A 5,225-nucleotide genomic window follows, 5' to 3' on the forward strand; every position below is an offset into this window, starting at 1 on the left:
GTATGTCAAAGAAAATTGTGTGCAATTATAATTTTCACGGTAACTCGCAACTAAAAGGGAAATAACCCATATAAATTAGAGAAAACTAGGTCATATTACTGCTGAAAGTGGACACATGTAACATTTTAGTAATCACACCAATGCCAATCCTATATTTATTGGAGCCAGGTTCATTGACAGAAGATATATTCATGCATCCTATTCTAACTTCAATATCATTTGAAATGGGACACATTAACCAACAGTCACAAGAAGCTTGAAATAACTGAAACAACTTGTGTGATATCTTACAAATTTTAGTACATCCTTCAAGTCAGTGACTTGTCAGGCAATTTTTTCATATTCTTTTTTTTTTTTCTTTTTTCTTTTTCCATTTTGCTTCTCATAATTATCGACATAATCCTTCCAACTTCTAGCGACAGCCTAGATATCTGAACTTTCCTTTAGATGCGAAATACTTCTGCTTTTTACATTACAATACAACAACATACCCAGTGAAATTTCACAATGTGATGTCTGGGAGGTACAGTGTACGCAAATTTTACCCCTACCTCGGAAGGCAGGGAGGTTATTTCTGAAAGACTCTCGACTCAAGAGAATATATGACGAAAAAGGTCAGATAAGGACAAGTAGTTCAAAGCAGTATGAAAATGAAACTAACGAAAGAGAAAGAGCCATGATGAAGCAGTCTGGAAAAAAAAAAGGAGCAATAGCTATCACAGATAAATAAGATAATCGAAGTACAAGAAATAACAGAGCAAAACTGCAACTACTAGTACGAAGGGATAAGCGGGACTACCAACTAGCCTTCTTTCCTAATCTGAGTCTTCCATAACTTCCTATCTAAGGTCATATCCTTGTAAGCTAGAATTGCGCCATGTCCTGTCTAATATTTTTTCCCCAGTACTTTTTCAGCCTACCTCTACCTCTTCTGAAACCGTCCATAGCCAACCTCTCACACCTCCGCATTGAGGCATCTGTGTCTCTCCTCTTCACATGCGCGAACCATCTCAGCCTCGCTTCCCCTATCTTGTCCTCCACCGATGCCACTCGCACCTTATCATGGATATCTTCATTCCTAATCCTATCTCTCCTAGTGTGCTCACACATCCATTGCAACATTCTCATTTCCGTAGCTTTCATCTTTTGAACGTGAGAGTTCTTGACTGGCCAACACTCCGCCCCATACAACACAGTCAGTCTCACCACCACTTTTTAGAACTTGCCTTTAAGTTTTGGTGCCACCTTCTTATCACATAGCACTCCTGAATTGAACCTCCATTTCATCCACCCTGTACCAATATGTGACATCATCGTCAATAGCCTCATTTCCTTGTATAATAGAACCAAGATACTTGAAACTTCCTTTCTTTTGGATGGCCTGGGTACCAAGCCTCACTTCCACATCAGCCTCATGTGTTATGTTACTGAACTTTCACTGAACCAAGATACTTGAAACTTCCTTTCTTTTGGATAGCCTGGGTACCAAGCCTCACTTCCACGTCAGCTTTGTGGCATGTCACTAAACTTGCTGTCCAAGTACTCTGTCTTGGTCCTACTCAACTTGAACCCTTTAGACTCCAGAGTTTGTCTCCAACCCTCCAGCTTAGGGTTAACTCCGCTGCGAGTCTTGTCAATCAAGACTATGTCATCCGTAAATAACATACACCATGTCACCTCACCTTGAATTTTCCGCGTCAAGCCATTCATCACCAAGGCAAATAAAAATGGGCTAAGAGCCGAACCCTGGTGCAACCCCATCACAACTGGAAGTGCTCCGAGTCTTCTCCCACTGTCCTTACCCTAGTCTTGGCTCCCTCATACATATCTCCCTCATACATATCCTTGATCGCCCTAATTTACATTTATACAATCATTTTCTTTTACTTTAAGAGTTTATTAGAGAAATGAACAAAAGAAAAAAATGATCAACTGGTTCAAAGCAAGATGCAACTTAAATGCATATACCAAAATGAATCAATGTTTTGGGAGGTGACCTGCAGGTAAACAATAAATTTTTCTCTTGCCTTTTGCCCTTTTATCCTTTTTGTTTTTATTTCCCTCTTTTATTTTACTTTTTCTGTATGAAGATAAGTTATTTTTGTTTACTTTCTGTAATGACTAGCGGTGATATAAGTATATAGTACTAGTATAATTGGTTTATATATATAATTATTAATGGTAATAATTGAAGTGTGTGTGGTAATGCATATTGTACTACTTTTATAACTGATATATGTGGTATAAATCATTTCAAATCTTTATCTCAAATCATTGCCTTAACGGCAAAGTAGGTACTCCTCTCCATTTATATTAGATTTGCCGTATAAATAAAATTTAGTGGACAAAAGAGAGTATTTGCTCGTTAAAAAGGTTATACAAAGGTATATCATTATATCAATATACATAGTTGTCACACCCCTTATTCCCACTAGAATCGCGATACCTTCAATATTCGCCTTGAACTCCAGCCAAGATTCACCGCAATACGATTTTATAACCGCAACTATATGCTCTTCGAACCCGAATCCGAAGATTAAACTTGATTTGGGCCAAAATTTGGTGTATGGAAGTTGAGAGAAATTTCCAGAATATTTGAGAGAGTTCTGGGGTGTTTGGAATGAAAAATAAGGGGTAAGCCCCCTTTTATAACGTTCCAGATTCTGCCTCAACTGACCTAAAAATTACTCAGTGCGTTCGCGCCACCTTGGGGCACGTTCGCGCTGAGTTGTCCCCTGTCTCCTCTGCGCGTTCGCGCCACCCACAGGCGTGTTCGCACAGAGCTAATCCCTGCTCTGGCAGCCTGTCTTAAACTGCTCATAATTCTCTATTCCGAATCGACACACGATTTGTTGCGTTGGAAACTAAAATTCCCGAACTTCAATTTAAGCTTTTATTTCACTTCAAAACTCCTCGTATATCATAAGATATTCCTTCCTCAAGTAGGGCCAAAATTACCTCTCCTATTTCCTCCAAAATCCAACAGACTTAATTTCCTTGATTCACTTGCCCTCCAATCCTTTCGCCGCTTATTATATGAACCTAAACCCTCATAAACATAGGATAAGCGCATCTAGTTTCATGTATCCTTGGAGATAACTCCAATGTCCATACTTAAAATAGCCAACACCTACGAATTTCAACGTACCAAATTACGGGGTGTAACATTCTCCCCCCTTTAAAACATTCATCCTCGAATATTGGAATACTTAAGGGATAATTATACATTTCAAATTTTTCGGAACTTTAGTAAAGTATCTTTTGTAATTGGAGCACTGCTAATTTCCTGCTTATCACAATTTCAATTTATATGGCTTGTAGGATACCGTACTCGATGACGCATAACATGTAGCAATTAGAATAATATTTCCCATCATATTGGCTCTCAAGGGGTTAAATAGAACTTTTACCTTGTAAGTGAATTGCGGGTAAAGAAGAATCTTGTAAGGATTCCTCCGGAATAGTGTTATCTGTGGCAGGGAATAAATGGAGATACTTGGACTTCATTTCTGCTTCAGCTTCCCACGTCATCTCTTCCCTATCTTTACTCCTCCATAGAACCTTTACTGAAGCCACATCTTTGTTTCTGAGTCTGCAGACTTGTCTGTCGAGAACAACAATTGGTTCTTCCTCGTATGTCAGATTTTCGGTAACTTGTATATCGTCAATATGTACGATTCTGGAGGGATCTCTAATACATTTCCTTAGCATAGACACATGAAAACTGGATGAACCGCTTGCAGTTCTGATGGAAGCTCCAATTCATAAGCCACCTGGCCTACCTTTCGGACAATCTTATAAGGTCTGATATATCGGGGGCTGAGCTTCCCTTTCTTACCAAATCGCATCACGCCCTTCATAGGTGATATTTTCAGAAACACCCAAGCACCTACCTGAAACTCCAATTCTCGTCGTCGTACATCTGCATAAGATTTCTGACAACTCTGAGCTGTGCGTAACCGTCCTTGAATGGCCTAATGAACAAGGTCTGGCCCCAATACCTTTTCAATGGCCTAATGAACAAGGTCTGGCCCCAATACGTTTGCTTCTCCGACTTCAAACCATCCGGCAGGTGACCTACACTTCCTGCCATATAAAGTCTCATACGGAGCCATTTTAATACTAGTATGGTAGCTATTCTTATAAGCAAACTCTATCAGAGGCAAATGATCATCCCAACTTTCTTGGAAATCCAGTACACAGGCTCGTGACATAACTTCCAAAATCTGAATGGTCCGCTCAGCTTATCCGTTTGACTGCGGATGGAAAGCCGTACTAAGATTTACTCGAGTCCCAAGGCTTTCCTGAAAAGATTTCCAGAACTTTACCGTAAACTGAGCGCCTCTGTCCGAAATAATTGACATCGGAATGCCATGAAGGCGCACAATCTCCTTAAGATACAGCTTAGCATAGTCTTCAGCGGCATATGTACGTCTTACTGGCAAGAAACGGGCTGATTTAGTTAACCTATCAATGATTACCCAAATAGAATCGAATTTGCGACGAGAACGGGGCAATCCCGTGATGAAATCCATATTAATCACTTCCCATTTCCACGCTGGATCTCCATTTCTTGTAATAAGCCACTGGGTTTCTGATGTTCGATCTGTACCTACTGGCAGGTGGGGCACTGAGCTACAAAGTTAGTAATTTCTTTCTTCATACCATTCCACCAATAAAAGCCCTTGAGGTCATAATACATTTTGGTGGATCCGGGATGAATTGAATACCGGGAGTAATGAAATTCTGACATGATCCTGTCTCGAAGCCCGGTTACATTTGGAACGCACAAACGGCCTCGATATTTGAGAATCCCATTTGAATCCAATTCAAAGGTTGAGATTTGATTTTGTTGCGCTTTTTCCTTAATGCTAGCTAAAACTGGATCCTCACTCTGTTGAGTCTTTACATCCGAGGCAAGAGTCGATTGGGATATATTCTGTAAGGTAATCCAGTGTCTTCTGAATCCAGCAGGTGAACTCCCAAATTTGCCAAGCGATAAAGCTCTCTAGTTATTTCCAACTTTTCCGCTGGCACATACAATAGGCTACCCATTGACTTGCGACTTAGAGCATCAGCAATAACATTAGCTTTGCAGGGTGATACAAAATCTCAGCATCGTAATCCTTTTGCAATTCGAGCCACCTTCGTTGTCTCAAGTTCAGTTCCTTTTGCTTGAATATATATTGAAGGCTTTTATGGTCTGTGTAGATATCAACATGGAC

The sequence above is a fragment of the Lycium ferocissimum genome, chromosome 3 (assembly GCF_029784015.1).
Source record: "Lycium ferocissimum isolate CSIRO_LF1 chromosome 3, AGI_CSIRO_Lferr_CH_V1, whole genome shotgun sequence".
NCBI classification, from domain to species: Eukaryota; Viridiplantae; Streptophyta; class Magnoliopsida; order Solanales; family Solanaceae; genus Lycium; species Lycium ferocissimum.